Source organism: Corvus kubaryi, unplaced genomic scaffold, assembly GCF_017639235.1.
Source record: "Corvus kubaryi isolate FWS band 111438036 unplaced genomic scaffold, C.kubaryi_AGA036_p1.0 37133, whole genome shotgun sequence".
Classification (NCBI taxonomy): domain Eukaryota; kingdom Metazoa; phylum Chordata; class Aves; order Passeriformes; family Corvidae; genus Corvus; species Corvus kubaryi.
Window position 1 is genome coordinate 448324 of NW_024581034.1, and position 13082 is coordinate 461405.

A 13082-nucleotide genomic window follows, 5' to 3' on the forward strand; every position below is an offset into this window, starting at 1 on the left:
GGGAGGGGAAATGCAGGCCCCGAAAATGATGCCCTACAAAAGAGGAGTGCTGGCCCACAGAGCAATTAGCCTACATTAGTGATGCCACAGAACACGCTCCAGGGCCACAGCAGTGGGGACACCCAGGGAACTGGGGCTCAAATGCACCTCACAGGGAGGTAATGCACACACAGCTCCTCTGGTTTATGTGCACAGCAGAAAATACAAACTCTTCTTTTCTGGGTTAATAACTGTGAGTGGATCACCCCTTGATTAGACCCTCACCTCTTGTAATGGTTTTTTATTCCTCACAGTGCTCAGCCACCTCTGACAGACCCACCTTGGGCAGAGGTGCTGAATAAAGAGGTTCAGAGACGTTCTGTGAAAGCTGGTGGCTGGGTGGAGGATTGATCCTGGCTGATCACTAAACCATCTCTCACTTTAGGAAAAGCTGAACTGTTAGTTTCACCTGAACATCAGGAAGAACTTTCCTCTGCAGTGACTGAGCACTGGACTTCTCTGGGCAACCTGTGCCAGGGCCTCACCACCCTCACAGGGAAGAATTTCTTTGTAATCTCTAATTTAAACTTACTCTTTTTCAGTTTAAGGCCATTCCTCCTTGTCCTGCCACTCCATGTTCTTGTAAAAAGTTTCTCTCCATCTTTCTTGTATGTTGAACTGGGATGGGATAGAGGATCTGGGAGGAAAAAAGGAACAGACAACAAAGCATTCCCGCTCCTACTGCTTGAAGAATGACTTCTTAGCCTAATGAAGCTCCATAAGTGACAATTTTAGAAAAATTTATTTAAAACTTGTCACAATTTCTTTTTCTCAGCTAGCAGGAGGTTCATCAAGTGGACACCAAGCAGAACATACTTCTAAGAACTTTCTTGAATGGATTTGTGTCAGGATACCACAAATACCATGTGCTGGAATTTCAAGAACATCCCTGTGGAAGCTGCACAAGGAGCTTTCTCCTGACAGCAAGAACAAAGCTTTCCTTTTGGCCAGCAAAGACACCCATCCTTCTGCACAAGAGAGCAGGGGATTTGTATTGAAAAGGGAAGGGGCCAACGAAGGACCTGATTTTAATGGAACTGAGGACAGTTTTTGACTCTTCCAGGAATTCCAACAGAGAAGCAAAACTGGGCATTGAACAGATGTAGGTAGATCCAATGATGTTACAGTCAGCAAAACTAAAGAAAGATTTTTAGAGACATGGATTGTGCTGGTCCTTTTGGATGTGAGGGAAACTTTATGATTAAATTAACCTTTTTTTTTTTTTCCAAACACAGGGAAGCCAGATTCCTCTAAAAGTTGGAATTAAGGGCTTAAAGAGCTCCCAGATGGGAAATACATGACATTGCAGCACTTAATTTACAAAAGTTTTAAAGAATCACAATCCTTCAGAATGTCTGATTTTAACAGGAACTGTTCTACACTCCTACAAATATATTTATCATGGAAAGTGGTCTCAGGAGGACTTCTGGGATACAACTTCCAAGTATACATTTTCCCTAGGATAACTAACACAACCTCTTTCCCAGAGACTTCTTCCCCAGAAAACTCCATGGTTTTAGGGAGGGATTTTTCACAGAATCAAAGAATTATTGAGGTTGGAAAGGATCACCAAGATCATCCAGTCCCAGCTGTGCCCGATGCCCACCTTGTCCCCAGCCCAGAGCACTGAGTGCCACCTCCAGCCCTTCCTGGGACACCTCCAGGGATGGGCACTCCAAACCTCCCTGGGCAGCCCCTGCCAATACTTGACAACCATTTCCACGAAAAAAAAATTCCTCCTGATGTCCAGAATCTCTGCCTGATGTTTTAAACCGGAGAAGAAACTTTTCATACTCAGGAGCACGATCTTCACCATGAATGAGAACATCAAGGAACACAATTCCAGAGAGTATCAGGGAGAACTCAGTGAGATGCACATTTTTTTTCAGAACAAGCCTCATCCAGCAGCAATTCCAGGACCTTCTGGTCCAGAGGCGTGCCAACCTACACAATGTGCAGCTCTGGCTGTCAATCCAAAGCTGGTACTATCGAAGCCGGCTCTGATGATGACTCAAAAGCCGATCTATCTCCATCCGAATGGGTTACCATGGCAACCTCTCTGGCCTAAAAAGAGCTGGACCACATTAGTTACTTAGCAGCACCTTTTTGACAGGCGAAACACAAGCTGCTCCCTCCAGATGATGGTTTCATTTAGAATTGAGGCTGTCTGGGAGCTGCCGCGGTGCTCTGGGAAGTGTTAGTGATGTAACCCATGGAGGAGAACTTCTGCTGGGACTTCACTTCAGGTTGGGGCCTGGTACCGAAGGAATTGAGCTGTGTGGTGGCTTTGGTGGAGAAACACAACAGCAGCAGCATCTTTTTTTCTGTATTACGATGGAATTCTTCCTGGAGATCTTTCAGCTTGGGTCTGGTGACCTAAGAAGGCCCTTCTTGCAGCAGATGTGTTGGATACAGAGGATTATTGGAATTGCTGCTGGTACAACACAGCATTTACATCAAAAATTATACCCAAAGTACAAATGTTGAGCCCTGGAAAAGTCAGGGTGCTCATGGCTGCTGTGAAGGAAGCCTAGAGTTCAGGTGGAGATGCAAACACTCCAGAAGGAAAATGACAGGGCTACAAGGGCAGGTTGGATCATGGAATGATCCAGAGCATGCAGTGAAGAGGCAAATGGGCCCATCTACTCCATGTAGGAAGGCTGAAAAGGGAAAAACTGGGACATATTACTCATAATCACACTCCACTACCAGAGAATTGTAGTTTGGGTTGGAAGGGACATTGAAAACCATCCAGTGCCACCCCTGCCATGGCAGGGACACCTCCCACTGTCCCAGGCTGCTCCAAGCCCCAATGTCCAGCCTGGCCTTGGGCACTGCCAGGGATCCAGGGGCGGCCACAGCTGCTCTGGGAATTCTGTGCCAGGGCCTCCCCACCCTCACAGGGAACAATTTTTTTTCTGTGTATCTAATCTAAATTTCCTCTCTTTCAGTCTGAAGCTGTTCCCCTTTGTCCTGTCACTCCAGTTCCTGATGAATTGTCCCTCTCTGGTTTCCTTGTAGCCCCTTCAGACACTGGAAGATGCTGTGAGGTCTCCACACAACCTTCTCTTGTCCAGGCTGAATAGCCCCAACTATTCAGCTGTTTTGTTGTTTCTCTTACATCTGTTCCATTTCTCTAGACTGCTGTTCATTATTTTCTCTCTTAGATTTCATTGCTCCACTTTCTTTCCTCCTCATTTTTAATGTGTTTTTTTCTTATTTTTTTCTGAATTTTTCTACTTATTATTTTTCTTAATGGCCCCAAATATTCTGCTTTCTGAGGGGCGGTATCTTTGGAAGAGAAACCCACGTATTTCTTACAAGGCTGTCTACTAACTCATATAGAATATACACAAACTCCTATTTTCAAGTACTGCAAACCTACTCCAGGTGGTTTGTGATGGAGAGTCAAAAAAAAGGACTCTCAATCTTTCCTGTCTAGGTGTCCCTCCCTTCCTAAAGAAAATCAAAAAAGAGTAAGATTTGATAATTCTTGATACGCAAGGATTTGGATCTCCTTCATCCAGGTCACAACTGTTTCTCATTCTTCATCTTCAGTCTCTGTTATCTCAGCTGCTTCTCTCCAAAGCTGATCTCTCCGAAGTGAACCTTTCCTGCTGCCATATTTATCTTTGCCTCTTGTGTGGAGTTCCCAGCCAAACCAGTTGCAGTGTCCCGTCACCTCCTGCCCCTCATGCCCACCCCACATCCGTGCAATGCCAACTTCTTGGCTTCTCCAGTACATCCATTTTTGGGATGTCTTACATAATGGATCGGGAAGCTGACCTGGTTTTAAAATCCACTCAAACCTTCTCTGGATGGAGCACAATTCTGGCTGAGTGCCAGCCTGGCAGACCCTCACTTCCCAGATGCTGGCAACCTTTACCTGCATTTCCAGCACAGAGGAGGATTCCCAGCTCCCAGAGCACCTCATGTGCAAAGTTTCCAGGTGAGGCAGGATTCTGGTGGAATCCCAGCCTGGAAGATCCCTAACCCAAGCCCTAAACCTGCCTGCAGCAGAGAACGAGTTCAATGCCTGACAACCCTTTCCATGAAGAAATTCCTCCTGATGTCCAACCTGAACCTCCCCATGCTTTTTAATGAAATGGACATTGAAGAGAACACTTTTGTACAAGGGAAGAACCATGAAGGTTATTCATTAGCAAAATAAAATTAACAAGCCAAAAGTATCTAGTTGTTTGTGCTGGAAAATAAAATTTTAAAAAGATGCCATCACCTTTTAAAGGACATTTTATCTCTGCCCAAGGCACCAGAGCTTGGGTACAGCCAGCAAAATAAAAGTAGAGGATGACTGAGCAAATACACAAACTCTTTAAAACTCTGAAATATTTTTAAGTGTTAGCAAAAAAAACCTACTCAAAACCTGACAAAAACCCCAAACCCAAAGAAGTTACAGCAGTGCAGTGACAGTGTAACAACTTCCTGTGAGCTTTGTATTTACCTACACTGAGCAGCAGAGAAACTGTTCTGTCACTGCACTTGCACAGACCAGAGATTTTAGGTGGAAAAAGTGCTCAGGGAATGCCCCCCCACCCTCTTCTCCGAGAGTGGAGGTGTCCTTCCTGACTGAGGGATTGGGCAGAGGTTGGCCTTTGATATCTTGGAATTGTTCATGTTGGAAGAGCCCTCCAGGATCACCCAGTGCCACCCCAGCAGCACCAGCAGCACCCCAAAGCCTCTCCCCAAGGGCCACATCCAGACTCCTCCTGAGCACTCCCAGAGACAGTGACTCCAGCACTCCCTGGGCAGCTCATCCCAAGGCCTCACCACTCTGGCAGGGAAAAATTGTTTCCAATCTCCAACCTGAGCCTCCCCTGGTGCCATTTGAGGCCATTTCCTCTCCTCCTTTCCCTTGGCACACGGCAGCAGAGCCCGACCCCCCCTCACTGCCCCTCCTGGCAGGGACTTGTGGGGAGCAGTGAGGTCCCCCCTGAGCCTCCTCTGCTCCAGCCTGAGCCCCTTTCCCAGCTCCCTCAGGTGTTGGCTTTCCACATCCCAGGACAAGAACCACGTTCTGGCCACACTCAGACTCAATGAGAGAAGTGTCAAAAGCAGCTCCAAGTGATCTCAAATCTTTCTGGGGCTGAGAGAAATGAGAAAGGATCACTTAAGTCATGGTGCTCCCAAGCACCTCCCACGGCCGTAAGGTGCAATTCCATGGCTAATTTCAGCTCACCTAACACCTCACTGTGACTCCTGGGGTGGTCCCACGATCCCCCTGCTCTTCCCTGTGCACCCATGTCCCTGGAGAGGGACTTCTCACGGGGGCCTGGAGTAACAAGAGGAATGGCCTTAAGCTGAAAAAGAGAGCAGGGCTGGATGGGAGATTGGGCAGGAATTGTTCCCTGGCAGGGTGGGCAGGCCCTGGCACAGGGTGCCCAGAGCAGCTGGGGCTGCCCCTGGATCCCTGGCAGTGCCCAAGGCCAGGCTGGACATTGGGGCTTGGAGCAGCCTGGGACAGTGGGAGGTGTCCCTGCCATGGCAGGGCTGGCACTGGGTGGGCTTTCAGGTCCCTTCCAGCCCAACCCACTCTGCAATTCTGTGATCACAGAATTTAAGTAAAATTCTCAACACTTCAATTATTTGGGGGACTTTGGCTGTGGCTGCATCCGTCTCCCAATCCTTGGCTGCTTATTTCCACCTTTTAAGCCAAGATAAAAAAAAATGTTAAAACAGGAAGAAAAAGCAAATGGAACAAGTAACATGTCCTAATTTCTCCAAGGAGGCTGGCTGGGAACCAAAATGACTAGATTAAAGTATCACACGTCAGAATTAAAGTATTAGATAAAGGCCAGACTCTACTTTTTGATCTTTGTGGGCATTCCAGAAATTTAAAAAAAAAAAATTACATTAAAAACCCCCTGTCACAGATTTAGGCTGGAAGCACCGACACGGCAATTCCGAGGGGAAAGGAGCCTTCCCCCAGCAGCTCGAGGCTCCCACACTGGGCTACTTATAGTGCATGTTTTAACTCATTTTTTTGGGGAATATATTGATTTTTTGAGGGGGATGAGGAAGACCCCTGGATGCAATTCCAAGGGGAAAAGAGCCTTTTATTCTGTGATTCCCTCAGCACCTCAAGGCTTCCACACCAAGCTACTTTTAGTGCATTTTAAAACTCATTTTGGGGGAATATATTGATTTTCAGAGGGGGATGAGAAAGACCCCTGGATGCAATTCTGAGGGGAAAGGAGCTTTGCCTCAGCAGCTTGAGGCTCTCACACCTAGCCCACTTCTGGGGGTATATATTTTTTTTTCTGAAGGAAATGAGAAAAAACCCTGGACGCAATTCCAAGGGGAAAGGAGCCTTCCCTCAGCAGCTCGAGGCTCCCACACCGGGTGACTTTTAGTACATTTTTTAACTTGCACTTGGATAATCTATTGATTTTCTGAGGGGATGAGAAAGACCCCTGGATGCAATTCTGAGGGGAAAGAAACCTTCCAGAATTCTGTGACTCCCCCAGCAGGTCGGGGCTCCCACACCGGACGACTTTTAGCACATCTTCCAACTCGTTTTTAGGGGGGATATTTTTGAGCGGGTCGAGAAAGACCCGTGGACGCAATTCCGAGAGGAGAGGAAAGCAGCCTTCTCTCACCAGATCGAGACTTCCACTCCGGGCTACTTCCAGTGCCTTTTTTTTGAACGGTTTTTCGGGAACAGCTCGGCTTCCGAGGGGGCTGTGCCGGGCCCTGTCCCTCCCCACAGGCGGCGGGCGGGAAGCCCCGGCGGGCTCGGCCTCGCGCTCCCGGCGCCCCCTGCGGGCCGGGGCCGGCACCGCCTCAGCCGCCGGGTTCCCCCTCACCGGCAATGGCGGCCGCTCCCCTTCCCCGCCCCGCCGGGGCCATCCCGGCCCGCAGCGCCACCGACACCGTCACACGCCGGAGGGCGGGCGGGCATGGATCGGGAAGGAGGGGGAAGGAGCCGTTGCCATGGCGAGCGCGGCCCGCCCTTGCTTTCCCCACGTCAGCGCCGTCTCCCGCCCGGCCGCGGGTGATTGACAGTTGCCACGGCAACAGGCTCGCCCCGCCGCCATTTTGTCAGTTGGGTTTTTTTTTTTAAATTCAAAAAAATATTAAAGATTAAAATAAAATAAAATAAAAATTAAAAAAAAACAAGAGCAAAGCGCTCCATTTCCTCCAGAATCTCGGGGCTTGGTTTTTTTTTTTTTTTAAGTTTTTTTTTTTTCCCCTTCTCCTTCTTCCGACCTCCACCGCGAAAGGAAAAGGAAAAGAAGGGACGCAAAAAAAGTGCGCTCCGAGGGTCCCGCCGGGGATGCGCGGCCGGGCTTGAGGCGGCGGCGGCAGTGCGGGAAGCGAAGCCGGTTCGTGAGGAAGAAGGGAGGGAGGGAAGGAGGAGCGGGTGGGGAGGGAGGGAGGGGGAGGAGGTAGCGGCTGGCAGGCGGGGGAGGGAGGGAGGGAGCGAGGAGTTCCCGGGGGCTCGGTACGGCGCTGCGCTTCCCCCCATCCCCTCCTCCTCCTCCTTCTCCTCCTCCTCCTCCTCCCGCTCCTCCCGCTCCCCCCGCCGCTGTCCCCGCGCTCCCGGCCGGGGCTCAGGCCGCCGATCGCAGCCGAGCCGAGGCCGAGCCGCCGCCGGGCGCTGCGCAGGTTTGGACCGCGCGCCATTTTGTGAGGGCAGCGAACACCCAGAGCCCGGCCGGGGACCCGCCGGGCCGCCCGGGCTCCCCTTCCCACCGCGGGCAGACCCGCGGCCCGAGGGAGGAGGAGGCGCCGCCGCCGCCGAGGCCCCCGGGGAAGAGCGGGAGGACGCGCCCGTCGCTCGCCCCGCGGAGGGAGAGGCCTCGCCCCGGGAGAAGCCGCCGCAGGGGTGAGTGAGACGCTGCACCGCGGGACGAGCCGGGGCCGCCTCGCCCGGGCCCGCGGCGGAGGGGCCGCAGCGCTTCGCTGCCATCTTAGAGCGGGAGCGGCGGCAGGGCCGGGATCCATCCCCGCCCGCCCCTCCGCAGCCCGCGGCCTTTTTCCCCTTGGAGCGCGGCTGTGGCTTCCCGGGCCTTGGGAGCGGCGATGGAGGAAGGGAGCTCGCCCGGAGCTTCTCGGTGTTATGCGCAACGCCCTGCGGTGGGCGGGTGCGAGGGCTCGGGCCGGGCTGGCGGCGAGGAGGGCGGCAGGACTTGGAGCATCACCTGTTGTAGGGGAGGATTGGGATGCCCCGGCACCTGTGAGGGGCCGGTGGGGCGGGTGGGGAAGGTGGAGGGAGATGGGGAAGGAGTTACCTGAGCGAGGTGCCTGTCATCCCTTCGGTGGGGGTGGGGAGGAGGAGGGAGCAGCGTTGGGAATAGACACAGGGACACGCAGGGACACACAGGCACAGGGACAGACAGGGACACACAGACACTCCCCAGGGAGGTGGTGGAGGCACCGTCCCTGGAGGTCTTTAAGGAAAGGCTGGACGTGGCTCTCGGTGCCATGGTCTGGTTGACAAGGTGGCCGTAGGTCGGACTCAATGATCTCGGAGGTCTTTTCCATCATTAATGATTCCCTGATTCCATATTTTAATAGCTAGCCGCAGCCTTTTAGGGATTCAGCTTTGTGTTGCGGGAGGAACTGGAGCCCTCCTCGGATACACGGGGTGCTCCTCTGGAGTGGCCAGAGTTCCCTCCCGCCGCCGCGGGATCACAAAACGCATTTAAAAGTCCTGGAATTCGAAATTTAGAAATTGGCGTGTTTTTGAATTTCAGTCGGCTTTGAAGTTTTGGGTTTAGCCCGTCCAAAGACCACGTAGGGGTTCTTTGATCATGTATCTAGATTGCTGCTGTTTCTTAGTTCTCCTATTACTCCACAGCCATCGGGGGAAGTAAACATTTATTGTTATTTAAAATCAACAAAGACAGAGTAACCGACTCCCAACTAAATCGACAAGCGTGTTTTTGACAACCATCCTGGTTGAATCCGAATGAGAGTGTGCTGTTAACTTTTGCCAGGAGGTGCTTGCAGTCACACTGAGGTGGATGGAGTTTCAGGGGGGCCTGGATTTGTACAAGTTAACAACTTTTTTTATTATCTTCTTGGTATTTCCTTACCTTTTCCTTAAGAAAGGTGTGTGAAGTTGAAGAACACATAGATGATATCTGGTGATAAATTAGCAAACATTTAGTTTCTGGTGGTGTTTAATCCCCTGCTTGTAACCAAGCAGAATTTAACTTCCTTCCTTGGAATAGTCTGTAGCCCTGAAAAGTTTGGGTAAACTTGTTTCTCTCTTTCTCCACGCCTCCCTCCCCCCAACCTCTGTAGGTTGGGTATTTTTGGAAAATTAATTATACTTTATAGAATTAGAATAATAACACTGAAAATAACTCTGAGCTAGTATTTGTTAACTATTATCTATATATATTTGGTGTGTGTATATATAGATACTTTTGTAGGCTACGCTTCATGTTTTTGGCTTACATGAATTATTTAGAACTAGACTGTTTTTATTTGCAGTCTGAAGTAGAAAATGTGTGTGAAGTGTTAAATTTACATTTTCTGCTGTGAATTAAAAATTCTGTCCAAGTTTATGAAGCTTATTGAGTTTAATTCATGGGTTTGGAATATTCCTTGGGTAAGGCAAGTATATCTTGTTCAAAATGGAAGAGCGAGCAGGGTTTTCTTCAGCCAGGAGGGCAATAGGTCAATAGTTTGACATTGTTTCCAGGCTCACAGGTAGGGAAGCCAGTTGGTTACAGGAGCAGCAAGTGTTACAGTTCCTGGATCAATACTTGGGTGGATTTAGGACTTGGCATTGGCATCCCCTCCCCCACGCTGGACAGTGACAAGGATAATTTTACCTAATAGCAGCCAAGAGTTCTCTGTTTCAGTGCCGATTTATGGGCAGGATTCTCTAGCTTGTGTGAAATAACGAGGGACTGACGGGGAATTTATCCATTTTGGAAGTCTGTGGGGTTGTGCAGACTGGGAATTAGCACACGATGGCCATCAGTGACTTGTGCAAACTGGTTGATAGTTTAAACAAAGTAGCAGAACACCACTGGTGTCCAGGAAAAACTGTGCCTTGTCGGAGCTTTTCAAGTGACATTTAATTAGGACAGACTTCCTTACATGTACCACATCTTAAAGTCATGCTTGAAACTGGACCACCTGCTCAGATGGTATGTGAAAAGAAAAAACACGCAAAAAACAGAGCCTTTATTTGCCATGCAGGCATTTCACAGCTTCATCTGAGCTCAGATGGGTGCTGATTTGAAGACTAAAACCTACTGGTACCAAAAAAAGCACTTTTTCTTGCTATAATTAGATTATCTTTTGGGCATTCCTCTTAAAAGCTCTTCATGTCAGGTGTTCTGAACCCTGGCTGAGGGACTGCAGGTTGAAAGTTATGGTGACAACTTGTGTTGTTGAGTGAGAACTGCAGCCTGGTATCTGTTTAGCCTTTCTGTGGTAATTTTGAATGCCATTTGGAGAGCTTTTCCCCACACTGAAGTACAAAACTTTCTGATACCTTTGTTTTATGGGAGCACGGGAGACTTGTATAACTTCTGAAATCCTTTTGTAAATAGATCTGTTGTTGTAGAATAGGATTATTTACAGAGAACTGCTGCTTTTGTCTTTATGACTGAGTACAATACATTATTTGTTGAGTTTACAGTTTCATCTCTTCTTTACTAAGAGGCTGGTAGTTACAAAAAAAATTATGTAATAACTTTCTTGCTACTCAGACTTGAAGAAGTCTGATGTTTATGCAGTGAGAGTTCCTTTTGCTCTAAGACTATTTGAAATAATACCAAAAACCTCTCTGAGTAAACTGCTTTTCTTGTGAGCTTCCAAGGGGAGAAAGAAGTAATCAAGAGAAGGAGGATGCTCTTCCTTTCCTTCCTCACCTCCATGGGTCCTTCAAGAGGAGGCTTATGGGAACTGTAGTCTTGGGATGGCTTAAAAACACTAGAGAAACTTTGGAAAATTAGGAATTGTTACTTCCACAAAGACATGTTCCATATGTGGGGTTATCCAGTGCTGGCTCTTCAAGGTGACACAATATACCAGTAGAATTGCAGTGATTATCCGTGGTTTTATCCGTCTTTTCCTCTTTTGGGGAAGGAAAGTAAAATTCTGCATTTGATTCTCATTTATCCAAGCATGACTGGAAAAATAACTGGACTGCCTTTGCTGGTACTAATGGATTTAATTCCTTCAGAACAGGCGTCTGGTTTGTCCTAACCCTTAGTTATGGCTCAGTTTGAAAGATACTGGCTTTATCATCTCCTTATTTATTCCAAAGTGTCCTGTCCTTATGATTTTCAGGGAGAATCCCCACTGAAGGGCCAGGGAAATGTGGGAGACAGTTCCCAGTCAGCTCTGCTTGCATCCATACAGTGGGAAAACTGGTGCTGGTTCAGTTCCCCTGTGTGAAGACAAAATCAGTTAAATCCCAGCTCTGAATTTTGCAAAAGAGGGAAATGGTTCTGTAACTGAAATACCGCGAGCTGATACCTATTTGTAAACATTCTCCATGCAAAGTTTCCAGGGTCTGGTTAGCACCAAATACCTGAAAGTGAAACGGAGTAAATGAAAGTAAAATTAACTCTATTAAGTGTCAGTTTTGTTCCAGCCGTGAGAGACCAAGCTTTCAATTGATGTGTTACATGTGTTACATAAAGTTCCAAAGCCTCCAAGTATTCTTCCCCCCCCCCCCCCACTTTTCTTTTCCCCCAGAGGCAAATAAAAATAGACTGTGTTGTGAGTCAGTTAAAGGAATAGTTAATAATACATTAATACCTCTTTGTGTTGAAAAGTTTCCTCTTTCTTTTTAGTAACTGTTTGGATGGTGAAATAAGAGAGGGATGGAAATGTACAAATTGATTTCTGATGGCAGAGTCGTTCCTTCAAAATACAATGGGAAAAAATTGAGAGTGAATTTTCTTGAGTTACTGGAAAAAAATCAAGTCAGTAGGATGACTACTTGACTAAATCATAGCTAAATAATTTTAATGTTTAAATTGAACTTGCCAGTGAAACTTTTAAATCCTAGTGTCCCAAAAACCTGTTCACTGGTTTTGTGGTTTCCTGCCTTCAAACACATTTCAGTCCAAATCCCCTTTCCCTGTATGTGTTCAGCTCGTAATTTGTGCTTCTGTGAACTCCATAAATTGTTAATAACTCATTAACTTTGGGCCTGTTGGAACATCCAGCATGTGCTTTATAGAGTTTTGTGCCCCTGATATCAGTTTGAGTTAAAACTCGAGGAAGGGGTTAAAAGAGGAGAAAAATATTGTCAGGGAAGGGAATGTGTTGCTACTTCCTCAGTTCTGTATTTTCCTGGTCACTGTGAGTTCCCTCACACTGATCTCTGCTCTGTCTGGTTGTAGCTACAGCTTTTTCTCTACTTCCAGCTATATAACCACATGTATTCTTGTTTTTAAATGCAGTTTTATCAGAACTTATACATTAAATACATAGAAAGGGGGTGTGTGTGGTCACAGACAAATCAACTTCCATACACTCTTTCAAAATCTGATTGATACTGGAAGCTCAGTAACTTTCCAGGATCATGTCTGATTCTGGCTTCTTTACTGTTATTCTTTCCAACTTGTGGATAATTAGGCATTAATTTAATGCTGTGCCAGAGTTAGTGTTTGAAATACATTGATTTCTTTGTTACTGTTACAAGATCTCGGTAGTTTTCATTTCTATAGAAGTTACTCATAAATACTACAAACATTGGGTCAGTGTTGTGGAATAACAGCTTAATGCCCATTTTTTACCATGATCAGATGTTTGTAAGCTTAGAATTCCGTGCTCTTGTACTTGGATTGACTTTCCTGTCAATGTCAGAGTGTGCATTCAGAAACTGAGATTGTTATGGCAGGCCCTGGGCAGGAAAAGGAGCATTCCTGCAAATGCTGGATGTGTGTGTGATTGCACCTATGGATCTCTGTCTTCCCAATAAAATCAGATTTTTCATGGAATCACAGAATGGTTTGGGCTGGAAGGGACCTGAAAGCCCATCCAGCTCCACCCCTACCATGGGCAGGGACACCTCCCACTGTCCCAGGCTGCTCCCAGCCCCA

General features: G+C 47.8%; 1 protein-coding gene and 1 long non-coding RNA gene across 3 annotated transcripts in view; one reads left to right on the top strand and one right to left on the bottom strand.

Moving 5' to 3' along the window:
• Positions 1 to 1239: 1239 nt before the first annotated feature.
• On the bottom strand, positions 1240 to 7133 carry LOC121661313. The gene is made up of 2 exons (XR_006014907.1): positions 6657 to 7133; positions 1240 to 2699 (listed from the first exon to the last, which is right to left on the bottom strand). It is a non-coding gene; the product is annotated as an uncharacterized LOC121661313 (long non-coding RNA).
• A 204-nt stretch (positions 7134 to 7337) lies between these two features.
• Positions 7338 to 13082, top strand: part of DYRK1A (dual specificity tyrosine phosphorylation regulated kinase 1A) — a 70117-nt gene continuing 64372 nt past the window's right edge. Inside the window, exon 1 of one of the 2 annotated variants that reach the window (XM_042021317.1) lies at positions 7338 to 7382. The gene's annotated coding sequence lies outside the window, so the exon portion shown is untranslated. Of the gene's footprint in view, positions 7383 to 7464; positions 7886 to 13082 lie in introns of those variants that run through there. The other variant, XM_042021316.1, reaches the window with a different exon arrangement.